Here is a 17,313-nt window from a genome sequence, read left to right as displayed (position 1 = left end):
TAGCTGGGTCCCAACGCACACGAGCAAAGTACAGCCCAAACTGCGGCAAACATTTGCAAAAGCGCCTGTGGCATCTTGAAGCCCCTCCTCTCTGAAACACCCCCTTCCCTAAACGTGTCGTTTCAGAAAATAAGTCACAAATTCCTATGAATTCAAACGTGTGGGCAGCCAGCCCAGAGGCAGGAGCCCAGTGAGCCCATCTGCCTACCAATGCTGCCCTGGACATCCAGCAAAGGACACGGACACTTTCAGGAGCCTCATGAAAATTCAGCAATTAGAATTATTATTACCAAAAAAAAAAAAAAAGAAAACTCCTTTTTATATACATGAGATAATGGCAAATATGCAAAACATCTGCAGGAAGCAGGAAGAAATACCTCCAAGAAACAGTGGTCTGAGAAGGATTCTCTAGGGGACAGGGACCTTGTCCATGTGCTGAAGACCTTCTCTTACCTCCTTCTCTGTGAATAATATACCAACGCACTAACAAACCAGCCCTGGAGAATTTTGTTGGGATGATACAAGAAGTAACCACCCATAGCTGTACACCTCACCCTTTGCTGTACACCTCACTCCTGCAGGCATCTGTGGTACAGCCACATCTTCTCTTTGCTGATCCTACTGACCAGCCAGCAACCTCTCCGGTCAGTTCCTCCTCATTATGGGGGCTGATAGTCTTTCTCTGCTGTAAGGTGAGACTCTCACGTGATTAGAACCGTGCAGACTACTTTGATAGGACTTCCCCATTTGTCTCCGGCAAATCTGAACCCTGTTTCTTGGACAGAGGAGTTCAGAAGTCGTCACTGTAAGAAGGAAAATCAATGCTATGAATCATGCCAGCCTATGGTGATGCCAAAAGGGTGGCATTTTGGAAAGTATGACCGCTTCCTGTTCAAGCTGAAGAAATGTCCCATGCCTAGAGAGTCACCCAGTTGTCTTCTGAGTGCTTCTTCGGTGAGGGCTTGGCAACTCCTGTGCCAGGATCGTGGTTTGTGGAAGGAGCAGAGGAAGCATACCAGAGATTCCTCTGTGCTCTCCACAATAATTCCTTTTCTACTGAATGAATCTGAGCCATAATTTAGACCCCAGCTCAAAAATTAAGCCTACATCCCTAAAATTCTTCGTTCTGTCATTGCAGAAAAAAAACAGATATAAGAACTCAGTAGGATTTTATCTGCAGGATGGATGAAATGCAGAGAGCTAAAGCAGTAAAAGGCTCCTTCTTGCTGGCTGAGGATCTGCAGGGTGACAGTATGCAATCTGTAAAAGGTATTGACAAACTGCAAAACGATTATGTAGTATTAAAACCATTGAGATGCTAAACTCATGTCACTTGCTAAAGAGCAGAGACTGGGAGAAAAGAGAAGAACCAAGGTCCAGCAAAGACGCCCCTTTTCCCTTGGCTCAACATGAAGGAAACATTTTATTGTATTGAAGATCAAACTCTATTTTAAATTCAGGTACCACGTCTGGGGCAGGCAATAGTCTCAATAAAGTTTGGGGGTGGAAAGATTTTGCCATCTGGGGACACTGAGTAGTCCTGCAGCTACTGGCTGTTTGGGAGGAACAGAAAAGAGATAGGAACAAAAATGCCTAAGGGAAATATCCAGAAATCCTGGAATCAAGGACAATAAAAACAGGTTGGTTTGGGGTTTTTTTGTGGTACCATAATGCAAGAGAAGAAAAACAGTGAATGACTGAGGATTTAAGACAGGGGAATAACTTAGATTGACTGGCTTAGATTGACTAAATCAGAAAGGCTGGGGATGGGAGTCAGGTATTCAGACAGATTAACAGGCTAAAGAATGTCTTGCTTTAGAGGGAATGGAACAGAATGAACGAAATGGATGAGAACAGACACATTTCCCTGTTACTTAAATGCTTCCAGCTGCCTTCAGCCTATTTCTAGCATAGTCTGTCCAAGCAAAATGTCTATGTCACTGATTGCATGGGCAGCAGCAACAGCATTCCACTGCCTCCCCCTGATCCTCCAGTTCCCAGCCCCTGGCAAATAGTGCTTTGTGTTGTGTGCAACAGTTGAGATGTTTTCTTTTTCAGTCTCCTATTAATATAGAAATCACCCTGAAAATTCATGCGCAGATACATGTTCATTTCATGTAACAATATCCATTTATTTTAAGTGCCACAAAGCTCTTTTGCGTTGTGAAATTGAGAGTTTCCAAGCCCAACAGTATGCTGCAGACATTAGAGCTCCTTTTCGTTTGGCAAAAAGTCCACTTTTCAGAAATAAAGTTTCCAGGAGTTTTTTTTTTTTTATTTTATTGTATTTTTACATCCAAACACATAGCAGCCATCTCTTTGCTCTTAATTTTGCTGCATTTTTTAATGTTCTCTTCCCACCCTATTTTCCCATCAAGAAACCTTGGTCATTCCTGTGTTTGGATTATTTCTGAAACTGAAGGAAGTTTTTGTTAGCAAATACCACTTCATTTTTACCTTCCCTTCACCCGTTTTCCCCCTTTCTTTGCTCAACTATGCTACACTCCGTCTTACTCCCTCCTGGGCTGTCAAAGCTATATCACACTGTTGCTGTTCACTACAGGAGCACCAACTATGTCTCCTACTGTAGCAAACTAGGGAATGTTGCTTTTCCAAAGATAGGTAATGAACCTGGCCTCCAAAGAGATGTGCCTATCCCTCCTCTGATGTTTACAGGTTTGTCACGGGTGGGAAAAGTTGGTCACCTGGGAACCTGTATTCTGCAATGATTTAGTTAAGCACAGTAATGCAGGAGGGGGAGACTAAATTAAAACTAAAGCTGGCTGCCTGTTCAGTTATTAATCCTATTCATAAAGAATTTAGCTTCTGCTTTGTTTAGCAAATAGTTTGCAAACCTGTCCGTTCCTCTTCTACGCAATGTGTTTGTTATTTGAATGGTCTGGAAAATGTTTTTCAGATTGAACACTTATCTATGCTTTTTTCCTTCATCATTTGCTTTTGGTGTAGCATGGTGCATACACTTGGTTCAGGCAGCAGTGGTGACCTCATGCCTGGAAAATTTTAAATGGAATGATATCGATGGGGGCAGAAGGAATACACACAAAAAATTGTCAATACCTTTTTTTGCAAATTATCAGTCACGATGAAAAATACCAGCTTACTGAATTCCCACACATTTTTCACAAGTACTAAGCACTGATTTGTATACTTTTCAATAATACATATTGGGTTTCAGATCTTCCCGTGACTCCACTCCTATGGACTTAGAGTCATTGCAGTTGGAAGAGACAAGGGGAAGTCTCTAGCCCAACTTCCAGCTCACACCTCTGCCAGCACTGAATTCAGACTGAGGCCTCACCATCAGGCAACATCCAGTCATGCCCTGAAAACCTCCTAGGACAGAGATCTCACAGCCTCCCTTGGCCCCTGCTCCTCTGCCAGGCTGGCCACATTGTGGTTGTTTATTTCTTTTTTCAAATCAGAATCTCCTCTCTTTCAGATTATAACCATTGCTGCTTAGCACAAGCCAAACCCAATCAGATTTCCTAAATGTTAGGTATGTAAAACTCAAGAAGAGAGTTCACTACTTAGTGGGCTTTATTAAAGTTTTGGTTGGCCATTCAACAGAGCTTTGATCCTTATCTCATCTCTAGTTGTTCTTAAGGGACTTGGGACTCTTGAAAAGTCTGGTTTGAGTTTTTGTTCTTTACAGGTGAAATTTAGGACACTAGATCACGGAAGCGTCACTTCAGACTATTTAGATATGGGATGCATGCCAATTCCCCCCCATTCTGGCAGTTTTAAGAGGCTAATTTTACAAAGAGCTAATAAAGAAAAAGACCTCACATAATGGTGACTTGTTTCAAAATATTTCTTATTATTGTATTTCATGACCCTACGCCAGAACCTAGTGCCTGCCTGTTGCTGTGTCTTTTTCCCAAAAGTGCCCACACAGACACAAAAAGCCCACACATCCACAAGCCTTTCCATAGATAGAATAAATGAGCAACAGAGAGGAAGAGCAAGCAAATCACTTGTGTGATACAATTAAATTCATTGGAAGGTTTTGGTGATCTGATGCGTGAAACTTTTGTAATTGTTTGCTTCTTTCACAGAAGGGATTTTTTTTTTTTTTTCACTTTTTTTTTACAGAAACTTTTTACAGAACACAATAATTTAACAATGCTTTCCTTGCATTCCATGAACACAGGAATTTGCCACCTAGAAGGAAATACTTTTCTATGAACTTCAGAATAGCTTTTATTTCACCATTCTTTGTGATGAATCTCTGAAATTAAGTCCTGTTGACCAAGCTGCAAACCAGTAAATGGCTGTGTCTCAAAAGGCATTAGAACTTCTAAGTACCCCTCTTCCTTCCTAGAGGAGGCAGAGTTTCTGTAGGTCAGGAAGCAATGAGGAAAGGGTTAGTGCAGCATTGTACTGTATCATCACTTCCTAACCCAATTGTCCATAAGTAACCAAAATTAACATTGAACCACTAAAGAATAGCCCTGTGTTGCATTAATTTTTGACATATGTAATTTAATCTTGTATTAATGACAACAGTAATAAATGTAATGTACTTCTTGTTAGGAAAGGAGCAATCACTGCAGTTTTTCTTGAATTGAGCAGGGATCTTGTCCTGCAGAGCAGAATTGTAAGCAAGTTGGAAGACAAAAAAGAGGGTTAGATGAATGCAAAACTGGGAGAAAAAATGCACTCAGCCTTCATATATCAGTGAAATAATCTATCAAGTGAAATTTCACAGAACTTTCTCATTCAGTATTTGCATTAGTGACTCAGAATATGGACCCATATTAAATTTGCAGGAGGCACTAAGCTAGAAAGTCTCAGTAACATCAGAAAATAAGACTAACAATTCAAAAAGCCTCTGATTACTTGGGACAAAACAGTGCTGAATACAAAATAAACAGTTTGATAAGGACAAGAGTGAAGTTCTTTGTGTGGGTAGAGATTATCAACTGCATAAATTCATTTACGGAATTACTGACCAGTCAATAGTTCTATAAAAAGGGACCAAGCAACTGACTTAATTGGTCTGAGGATGCATCAGCAATGATCTGCTGCTGCAAAACAAGGAAGTGACATAGTGGGTAACACAAACAAGGGTGTCATACCCAAAGCAGAAAAAACTATACCTTAAAGCCTTGGAGTCCAGAAAGAGGAGAAGAAAGAAGAGGGGGAAAAAAAAAAAAAAAGAGCACGGGGGAAGACCTAGGAAAGGTACTTATTACATAAAAATGGAAAAAATCAGGGTCATTTAGTCTAGAGGAGAGAGAACAGGATAAAAATCTTAGAGCATGGAAAAGTTGCTCCAGAGTTGTGGATAGTAAGCAATTATCTTAAACTACATCGTGATTTTAGTCAAGACTTTAAGAAAATCTTTCTAATCGGAAGGAAAGAGAAGCATTGGAAGAGTCTGCCAAAAGACAAAGATGAACTCTTACAGTGAAAACTGCATCAAGTGAAAGGTTTAAAGGGCATGTTTTCTAAATATCTTCTACAAATGACAACTGCATAGTTGATCCTGCCTGGAGGCAGCAGACCAAACTAATAATTTTTTGAAAGACTCTGAGCTTTATCTTTTCCATTTCTTTGATAGTTTGGCTTGTAGCAAAAAGTGAGGCTGGTTGGTTTTTTGTGTTTCTTTTTTTTCTCTTGGGTAATTAGCTTTTATTCTGGAACATGAGAGGCATCTTTTCTCATGGCTTTGCCCTCCTTGTTAATGATGTTTAGATAATCTTTAGGTGGAAAAGTAGAACCTGACAATGTACACGGAGACCAATTGACACAGAAGCCCCCTACATGACTGGGAAAATAAGCACAGGCTGGTCATAGCCTGGAAATCAGCCCCTTGTTGCAATGCTCCCGCAGCAATCAAGAGAAATAATTACAGTTTGTGAAACAACAGTTACTTTGCTATTCCTTCTGTCAGGAAGCTAGTAGTCTATTTTATAAGCGTGTGATTGCAACTCCTAGGTCAGTTGACCTCAAAGCAGACTGGGCCCTCGCTCCCTTGCGGCTCCCAGCAGGTATGCAGAGCCACATCTCTGGTTGGATGCATGCTTTGTAAAGCTGTCTTAAAGCCATAAAGAATTGTTTTTCACTGTTTAACATATTGTTTCCCCCAGCCTAGGAGAATGTCTCACAGCAAGGCTTTGGTGACTATTCCCATTAAAACAAATTCTGCACATTTATCTATTTAGTCTATTTTCCTTCCCTTTCTTAGTCATTCTTCCACACTTTTCTTGTCTTCCTGTATTTTAAAGTACAAATCAGATAACCAAATAACCTAATAGTAACCAAGGCATTCTAATAATATGGTACTGTATTTCCAGATCAAGATAAAGGTTATGAGGAAAACTGAATGGCAAAAGAAGTTCTCAGCCAACTAATTCATTAAAAAAGCAAAACGTGAACATCTTTTATAGCAAATGATAGTAATAAAGATCCTTCTGGATTATATTCTCTAAAAGCTGATTTCCACAAATGCTGTTTCCATAAGTGCTGTCATATGATTATACCCAAAAGTCAAACTCACCTGCTGCATACATCACAGCTCATTTAACGATATGCAGTGAAACTCTAACCATTAATCTGTCAGAACAGTGTAAAACAATGGAGCAGAAAGTGGATTCACACATCTGCCTTTGGGCACCAAAATCAGGAAGCTAGATAAATGGGTAGCTAAATCATTAACTCGTGTAGTGATGGAAAATGGGGTTCCCCCCTATTAATCAAAAGAAACTCATAGTCCTGGGGCTTTCCCTTCCCCACTTGGACACCGAGCACCAAAGCAATCTCAGGAAATTTCTAAACCCTGGGGAATACAATAGCAACAATGGCTTCTGTGCTTCCTGGAAGCATTATGATCACTAAAAAAAAAAAAATCCAAAACCAAAAAAACCCAAAAAAATTACAAATTTTTCACCCAAGTACTTGCTGCTTTTACCCCCGAGGCAGCATCGAGGTAACCAAAAGATGCAGAAAGGTGGAAACTGCTGCCTGACTGCTGGTCACAGTTATTCCCTAGTATTTTGTATCCTGTTTTGCAACCCTTTCTTAAGCTGGTGAATGCTTATTTTCCAGTACTGCTGTTGAGTTCTTTCTGGGTGTGAGGGAGTTGCTGTTCCTCCCCGTTCTGGAAACGCAAAGTGGAGAGGGTCTGTCTGGTGGGAATCCCAGCTGCTTGGACAACCTGAGCTTGTCCTTGTGCTTGTATTCAGCAGCAAAAATACAGAACCCGTAACTTCAAATACTCATCAAGGAAAACAATGGATGGGGAAAGAAAACTTATTTCAAATAATAGATTCTAATTTTCATCACCTTGTGCCTACTACTCACAGGACTTTTGGTTTAATCCTATCAGGCTGTATTCTGCCTAAGCTCTATTAATATTTATCATACAGCTCTGTCAGAACTGTTTGTCATCAATGAACAGGGTAAAAGGTTGTCGTCCCTCATATATCATGATGTATACAAATGAGCTAAGTAAATGTGACATCAAATATATGCTTTATGTGGTTTTAAGATTGTTGCAATTCCTCCAAATCCCAATTCCTTTCTGAAACTTGTAAAACCAGAATCATCCCTCAGCTAAATCTTAACACAGTGCTGTTTCTAAGCAAGCAGTACCTTTTCCTTTTTTTTCTGTTTTATACAATGGGAAAGCCCACGTAGAAATTAATTTGTTTTTACAACAAACACCAGAACACTGGTTTAATAAAGCTCAGACTCAGTCAACCTTATTCAGTAAAATTGCAGCGTATTTGGACAGTGCATTTTATAGTTAGAAACAATAATAATGTATATTCCCAAGTGTATGCAACAGCAATTTAAGAAGAGTTTGACTTAAAACACTGTAAAGACACACATCAGAAATCAGTAAAGCTTTCATGTCACATGACCACCATTTATCCAACTTCTGGCAATGTATCGTAGTCCTAGGAAGTCATTACAGGCTCTTGCACATAAAAGACTCATGCAAAAACAACGTGGAAAGCTCTCAGGTGCCGTGAGCCCTCACTTCTGGCCATCTAGCCATCTTAAAAGGTTCTTTACTCAAGCCTATTCTGAAATCATCATTAGTCAGAAACGAAGCAAAAACCCTGCCCTGCAAAAGCTCCTGACAGGGAGCTGGATAACAAGTGTCATACCAGATGTCAGCATCTCTCAGTAAAGCTGGCTTAAGGCTATTAAGAAGAGCAATTCCTGCACGACAGAAGCACATAAACTTCTAGTACTTTCTTTACTCTGGGAAACAGGCTCCTGATGAGGAATAACAAAAGCAATTATACTTTCAAGCAGCCCGTTATCTCTGATGTGATGAAAGCTGCCTTATTTTTTTCCAAAGAAGGCATATGTAGCCAAGAACTACAGTCAGAAAAGTTAAAATATTCCTTTAGAAAATGCCCAAAAGAGAAACATTGCATTCTTCTTCTCTTCCACCAGACAAGGGTGAGAAATATCATGTCATTCATTTCTTTTAACTCACAGTGCAAATTCATTAATCTGAACTTCTCAGGACACAATGAGAGACTCAGACAAGAGCAGTTTGCTTTTTTGTTGTAAACTATCTGTTTTTGTGAATTAACTTGTCATTTATGAACATACTTTATGCAGAGGGCCACAGATAGAGGAACATGTTCAGCTATGTGGTTCTATTAAATTTAAAAATAAAGTGTTCTTCATTTTCATGGCTTCTTTATCCTGCTCAGCTCAAGCTAATAGAAACTACACTATCACTGCTATTTGACCTTCTAATTGCTTTATTAAAAACTGGATTAATAATGAGCTCATGAATGATAGTCTGCCAAAGATATAACATCTTCTCTGTCAATCTTTAAAAGAGAAGACAACGTAAGGCCTCTCCAGAACAAAAATTACAGCTTCTGAACAAAAGGAAAAAATCTATAATTAGTGTTACTGAAAAACTCAAAAATTATTCAGCCAGCTTTTTAGATAAGAATACTTGCATTGGCTCGTGAAACTGGAAAGAACATATTTAAAATATAAAATTAAGATGGTCTGCATACTTCCTGCAGTCAAGTAATTTTTGAGAGATGAAATTAATACTTTTTTCACTATTATCATCTTGCATAGTACAGATGAATAGACTTTAAATCTGAACCACTAAGTTCTTGACAAGGGTTCTGAAGGGATGAGATATGCAGTTAGCTAAAAAAAAAAAAATTAAAAAAAAACAGAAAAAAAAAGCCCTGCTGCAATTGACTGCTGTGATCTACTTCATCTCCCCCTACACAGATCTCCTGTGGTCTTGATTCACCACTCACCAGTTGTTTTATGCGACCATTAGAGTCATGCTTATCTACTAAGCCAGTCTCGGGTTTTTACTAGAGCTAGATGGCTAACACACAAAACCAGGAGAGAAGCTATAAAAGGAAAAGGCTTTTCTTCAAGTTCATGCAGTGAAGGATTGCAGACACAGGCAGTTAGCATGATGAGGACAGCTGAGGACTGTTAATCTGCTCACACAATATATTGCTTTTATGCGAGTCAGCAATGGTCCCTGAAAGAAAGAAATTAATACCTGGGCTTTAAATTCAGTCTTTAAACAACTGCTTCACAGTTGCTTAGGTGGAATTTCTGCCAAATGGAGTGTCCTGAATGTAGTTTGCTCCTAATACTTCAGGGAAACCAAATTTCATACTTATTTACCGAGTAATTATTCAGTGGGCTGGCACAGTTCCTCTTCAAACAACGCACTGAACTCAGGCCTTGCCAAGCCTGGAAGAGCAGCAGGGGCATCTCCCACACATATTGAGGAATGGTGACAGTGGCCACACAATAATCAGTGGAGCTTGGTAAAGCCCCAGTTCCCTGAACTCATTTACACAGAAGGTCCACTAGTAATTGTCAGCAAAACTGTACCCCATATCCTAGTTCATAGTTTGTTTCATAAACTTTCCCAAACATGAAGGCAATGTCTTGTGCTACATATATCCTTTATGTAGGGCAGAGATTTGTAACGGAGCTAACTTTTTAAAAAATATATACTGTTAAGAGCAATACTGGGTGCTGTAACATCATCACATTCATTCAGTCACTTGTATGTTAGTCAAGCTCCCATTTTTCCAGGCAGAAATTTCCCTTTTTCCTGGCTTCTTCTTTTTTAAAGTCTTGCTGAATGGTGAAAAGGTGGAAGAAACATATGAAAAATTCTGCAACTTTTGGTGGAAATTTTTTTTTTTCTTTCAGTAAGAGAGCACCTTCCATTTCTATGGATAGATCAGGAATCAAACTGGTGTTTGAGATATTAACCCGGAATTGAACAAGTAACCCAGGGAAGTCAGGACATTATTTAGTTAGACAATGCATGCACAGTACATGCTCTTTAATTTCTAGACTTCTCATTTCCTTTCTGCTTTCTAGCTGCACAAGATGTAGTTATTGCTGCATGTAAAGCATTGGTGCCATTGACCTTCAACCTGCCATTATGCAAGTCTAGTACTCAATGTTGCAATTATCTGCATGATATAGACAAGCATATATTAAGCTTATATGCGTAAGCATTTCGAATGTTTAGCATTTTTCTTTCAAAAATAAATCAGTCTCTTATATAATGAAATATAATTTAAATGCTCAATTGTAGAATATTATTTCTAGCAGGAGAAGTGTCTTTCTCAAATGTTTACAAACTACTTGGTTTTGAAATAGGAGTTTTTCTTTGCTATCTAAATTTTAATCTTGGAGAAGCTATGTACAGTATTCCTAAGGGACTGTGTCTCTCTAGTGTTCTCTACGAGCGCAAAATAAAATAAATAATAATTACATTGGTTCTTTATAAGAAAAGTCAAAATTATTTCTGACAAAATAATCTGCATTGTAATCTAGCTACTAGGACTGTTAATCTTAGTACAGGAAGAACGCAGAAGAAAATTCTGTCAGATTGGCAAATTTATGTCAATCTTGAAAAAAAAATTATGCCTTTGCAATGCTACAGCTATTTTTACTCTAAAGCTATTTTTGAGTTTCATCCAACTTCTGTAAGCTTGATTTAGGAGTGCAGTTCTAGGTCAAAGAAGACTGACAGTATCCAAGCAACAAGTGATTAATTAAACAATACTTTTCAAGTTGTCATATGTAAGAAGAAGGTGTACCTAACAAAAGTAAAGATAAGGGAGTGAAAACACGACAGCTCAAACCAAAATCTAGATATATTCATACTGCATCCAAATATACAGTATTTTTCTGGAAAAACCTTGAAAGCTTAAAGCGTAGCCTTTCAGCAAAGCACCACACTGTCTCCACTGTTTATCTGTAGGGGAGATTATTTACACATACTTCACATAATGTGATCCTTCTTACACCTCGTTCTACTGTATGTTTTGCCGTAGTGGGGAAAAGCGGAAAGAAGACATCAGTTATGAATGACTTTGGTCCTACTGGAGCAACCCACCATTACAATCCTGGAGAAAATGCTGAAGTTAATGTATTTTTGTGACTCAAGACAACCCTAATATTACAGCTTTGGAATCATGAAAGCAATAGCTGAATGCTATTTATTTAGTGCTACTGACTATTCACTATTTTCTTGTTTTTGTTTTTCCACGTATTTTCCAAAGATTTTGACAGCCCAGGACACCAAGTTTCCCAAAGTATTCAGAGCAGGTAAAGGGATCGTCAGGAGAGCTTAAGGAAGCCTGATCTGAAGGAAGAAATATCAAGAGTGAAAAGGCAAAAGAGTTTTCATTATTATTCAAATTCGATGTCCCTTGTTGAAATTATCTTTATGACATCATCTGCTTCTCTGCCCTGTGCATTTTATGACATACATCTAGCAATGCATATGTCTAGATTTTCTGAATATACCAATATGTTACCTAACGTGGGTGAACATATTCTGCCCATCCAAAAAATATTAAACCAAAGTAATGTAGGATTTAATTTATCTTCATTGAATATATTTTCATTTTAGCTTCTGTCTCACCTGAATTCTGTCAGAGAGGAGTCCACTTAATCTCAGAAATACCCTTCTACAGGAACTGTCTTATTTCTGGATATGATTTTGTTCCGATCTGAAATGAAAATATATTTTAAATTTCCAGTGACCTTAAAACTACATAGATCACTTCTGATGAAAATACCAGCACAGAGCATTTCTGTTTCTGCAACTCTGTACTTTCCAAAATTCTAGAGGCATAGAAAGATTGCAAAACCTTCACAAGGTATTAAAATTTTTTACACTGAATCGAGCAAGTCTGTGGGCAAATAAGAGTGTGAAATTAACTGATCTTTCAGTTCTGTATCTTTTCTGTTTTAGCCATGTACCCTACCCTTTGAGTTAAATGCTATAGGGAAAAAAAGAGGATTCATCAACACGGAGTCTCCCTACCCCATCTTCCAGCTTTTTTGTTAGAACATAGATGTCTTGCAAGCACATCCACAAAATTGAAACAGCCCTGGTTTTGCACAACCGTTCAGCTGAGTGCTACCGTCTCCACACACATTCTTCCCTTCTCATTCAGTCAGTTTACTGAAGTTGATGGCACTTCACACAATAATTTTGGTCGCTCTTGTTTTCTTGGGAAATAATCTAAAAATCTAGAGGAAAAAAAAGTGCTTGGTTGAATTGACATACCAGGAGTTTAAGAAGCTGAATGCCTAGAGTTCAGAGACAGCATCTGTTTGCATAAAAAGAAGGTGTAAGGCAAAATCTGTTGGTGTTGATTGCAACTCGCAGAAACTGGGAATTAAGCCCAAGGAAGAAAAGGCACACACCTGACCCCTGAAGTAAATCACAAAGAAGGACAAAGGCAGATCAGTGGGAGAAGCAAAGAACATTCCCCTGTGCCACCAACCAGGTGCTCAGTTAATATCTGCATTATGCATTACTTCATGTTCTTTCAGCCCTTGCCCAGGCACAGTAACATCCAATGCCTAGGAAGCTAATGCCTAGGAAGAAATCCTTTCACATACGTACTTGTACAGCTGAAATCTTAAAACCCCTGCAGCTTGCAGGAGAACAAGTCAGGGAACTGCTATACTTTTATGATTTAATTTGAATGCTCCAGTAAGAACCCTTTCCTAGTATGACAACAGTTATCTCTGTTGCTGGAAACCAATATTCTCATCTGAATGAAACAGTACATAATACTTTGACAGTTTTGTGGTGCAATACGATTTACTGTGTTTTGAGCTTCTTACTTTTTTCCCCCTCTTCAGTAAGTAAAACCAGCCCTGTTTTTTATCATGGTATAACATGCAGAGTCCACAGGCTTGGACTTTAATGTCAATTAATTAAAATAAATATTTTCTTCAAGAAGAATCAGCTCTCTCATAGATAAAATGACCTTCTGAGAGTGACTGTTACTTAACACTGTTTATTAGAACGCAATTAAAATGTAAACAGCATTCCAGTAAAAGGTGGTATTTTCTCTCTATGTCATGGTGCCAACTCTCAAATATATTAGCAAATAACTGTAACAGAAATCAGATTCTTTTATTCAACACAATTGTATCCCATTTTTAATAGGTAAGAAGAGTACTAAGAACGTAAAATGCTCTGTTTATGCAAATAAATATGTAGGTATTTGCAAACTTTGGATATTGCAGGTATTCTCTCATTTGAAAGTTATAATATGATACCACAAAATTGTATCTACTTAAACAAAATGGAGTTACTACTATTGAACTTGTAACCATCTCCCCACTACCACAAAAATCCCTTGAAGTTGTTCTTTTAACTGACACTCTCACTTTTCAAGTGTTCAAATAAATAATAGCTATTCACTTCAGCCAGCACATCTTTAGGCGACAGGGGAGAATTTCGTGCACCTCTCTACCAATCTTCCACACACATTCTAAGCAGTCTTCTTTTGCCGAGAGCCCTTCTAGCTGACAAGTAACACTTTAACTCCTCCTTGCCAACGTGCCTTTGGCTTCTGCTCCCAAACAAGGAATCAAAGTGTTACCTCTCCCCTCTTCCTGGGAAGAAGAGTTTTGGTTTCTTTCTCCTACTCTTGTCCTCTCTTTCCTGAATATCTCTGGGCAAAGTTCTTTTTAGTAACTTCCTGATTTTTTGGTATGATCTTAATCAGTTTCTTTAAGGAATCTGCAACTTACTTGTCACCAGACATAAATGCTACATAGTAGGCAAGTATTTATCCAAGGGATTTTCCCTGTGACCAAAGGGACATCAAATTTTACTGTGAGCTGTGTATTCTACTCCTTTGAAAATTCAGTCCTATATGCAAGTTAAAGAAAATTAAAACTTCACATTAAAAATGCATGCTGTATGCTGACACGTACTCAGAGAGTTGCCCTCATCAGACAGAATTCATAGCTGTACACAGACACATTTCCCAATAACACAACACGAGTAAAAATCAAATGATGCGAAGCAGGCCAGACTTATACAATTTAAAAGGAAATTTAAGCAGAGCCTAAAAGCTGTTTGCTGAAAGTTTTCACAATAGAACTGTAATTTTAATAACTGAGATTTGTGTATATTAGGGAAAATCTGACTGTCTGAAATGTCCTGTAACAGATTAAAATAATCCAGTCAGGAGACTGACTAAAGCTATTGTTAAAGAGGAGGGAGTACAAAGGACAACAGGTTTCTTCTGTTCCCTAACTCACTCAAAAGATATGCTTCCTTCACTTGTTTTTGGAAACCTATCAGACATTATTTAGCACAGACATTCAAGATTACTTGTAACCAGTTTTTAACCCTTAAAATAAGTCTTTTTAAAAATGAGGATAGAGTCATACAATGTTTACCCTAAGGAAGGACAATTTACACAGTGAAAAACAGTTGTTTTTTTAGTTTTGAGGCTAAAGGCATTAAAAGAGGCTCAGGGCATTAAAAGAAACCAGTGACTTGAAACTGCAATAATTGTTAACAATGCTACAGGAAAGTTACTGAACCTGTATTGCTAAAATCATTTAAGATGAGGTTAAAGTAACAATTTTTAAAGAACAGCATAGTTGTGCTTGTTCGTGCCTCAGAAAGAAGACAGCCTAGACAAATGTGAGATAATATGTTGGTAGGTAACAATCCGTGTTTTCTAGGATTCGACAAAAACTAGGATTATCATAGTTCTAGCTATGCAAACTATGGTGTCTCAGTAGATTGCCAAAACAACAAGACATCCGAATACTCAAACAGGAAATATGGCTACACTTCCAGTTTTCTTTTTAAAAAGGTTTTCAGACATGTGCCTTTCATTAGAGGTACACAGAACCCAGAGTAAAGGAGGTGCAAAGCAACTCTCCAGGGATTTAAGAAACAAAAACCCTCTTCTTTTATACTGTTGTGGTTTAGCCCCAGTCGGCAATTAAGTACCACACAGCCATTCCCTCACCCTCCCCCCCACCAGTGGGATGGGGGAGAGAATCGGAAGAGCAAAAGTAACAAAACTCATGGGTTGAGATAAGAACAGTTTAATAATTGGAACAAAATAAAATAAATAAATAAATAATAATAATAAAAAAATTTTAATGAGGAGAACAACAAGAGAGCGAGGGAGGAACAAAACCCAAGGGAAAAAAAACCACAGTGATACAACCGCTCACCACCCACCGACCAACGCCCAGCCCAGCCCCGAGCAGCGACAGCTACCCCCCAGCCAACTCCCCCCAGTTTCTATACTGGGCGTGACACCATATGGTATGGAATAGCCCTTTGGGCAGTTGGGGTCAGCTGTCCTGGCTGTGCCCCCTCCCAGCTTCTTGTGCACCTGTCAGAGCATGGGGAGCTGAAAAGTGCTTGACCAGTGTAAACACCACTTAGCGACAGCCAAAACATCAGCGTGTTATCAATAGTATCCTCATCCTAAACCCAAAACACAGCACTATACCAGCTACTAGGAAGAAAATGAACTCTATCGCAGCCAAAACCAGGAGATACACCAGTCTTGCCACTACATTCATGTGAGACAAGAAATACCCAATTAGAAGAAAACATAGTGCTCTCAAATGGAAAGGGGCACAAAAAGGAGATTTTAGGAGCTAAAACTGTTTGCTGCCTAAGTGGTGTCAGAAAGGCCTGTTCCCTTGCTATTCTGCAGACCTCTGTGAGGAGATAGGCACCTCATCTGGTTCGAATGAAAGGTCTAACTGCAATGGACTGAGGGTTAACTCCTGCTTTTGTGAGCTCAGCAACCAGAGGAGTCAGAAAACAGATACTTATGCAGAAATATAGTTATGACTATGCGGAAAGATAGTTATGACAATGAAGACCTATCTCCTTTTCAAGAAGGCAGACTGCATGCAAAAGGACGACTTTGTCCTAGGAAAAATTTGAGCATGAAAATGCACTAGGCTGACAAACTACCTGCATACACCTATGCAGATCCATCCAGCTGACTTTCTCCAACCTCCCTTGTAACTTATCCAACAAAAAGGCAGAAGTCTCAGAGATACTGCATTTCTACCAGTTTTCTACAATGGGCAATGAGCAGAGGTGAAAACTGTAGTAACTCCTCTAATGGGAGAAGCAGGAGAAAACCACATGAGACACCTCTCATCAGACACTACAGAGACCTCACAGAGATGCACACCTGTGGCATTGATCTTTGGGAAGTCAGCTTTCCTTAATATCACTATTTGCTCTTAAAGCTGTTAATACTCTCTTTTTTTTCTACAGACTGGGAGGACTGAAGAAGTTGAGCAGTGGTTATCTGCAGACACACCAGCTGCAGAAAACAGTCTTCTATCAAACCTGCTATCTAGCTGGTTTCAACTTCCCACAAAGATGCAGCAGGACACTAGCCTATGCAGCTCTCATTTTCCAGAGAAAGGAGGGTAGCATGGTACTCCACACCTACTCCTGTGTACTGAGAAAAACAAAACAAAACATTTTCTTCCCACAAACAGCTAAAACTCTTGAGCTTTGTTACCCAATGAAAGCTACCTTTCAAATATACATTATTAAAACATCTCCAGAGACTCATAAGAGGGGGAAAAAAAAAAACCACAAAAAACAAAGAAAAGAAAAAAACAACCAAACAATCCAAACAAAAAATAAAAGCAAAACCTACTCCCTATACTGGAGAAAAAGGGCACAATCAAAAAATATAGGAATCATATAAACTCAATATAAAAACCTAAGAAACAACAAGAGAAAACATGAACTAAACTGTGGTTTCTTCTTCAATTAAAGCAACAAAGCAAATAAACATAAAACCATCCCCCCAAATACAAGGCAAACAGAGCTAAATCTTTTCCCATCTCAAAGCTCGTGCTTCCTCCATAAACAAATCATACCTCTAATTAAAATTCCTGAGTCCCCCTGAACATTTGCTTTTTCAACCAGCTGCTTCTAACTACCTGTTAAAGGTGGAATGCTTGCCTCCTAACTCTTTTTTG

This window comes from Ciconia boyciana, chromosome 4, assembly GCF_034638445.1.
Source record: "Ciconia boyciana chromosome 4, ASM3463844v1, whole genome shotgun sequence".
Taxonomy (NCBI): domain Eukaryota; kingdom Metazoa; phylum Chordata; class Aves; order Ciconiiformes; family Ciconiidae; genus Ciconia; species Ciconia boyciana.
This window is presented reverse-complemented; position numbering follows the sequence as displayed.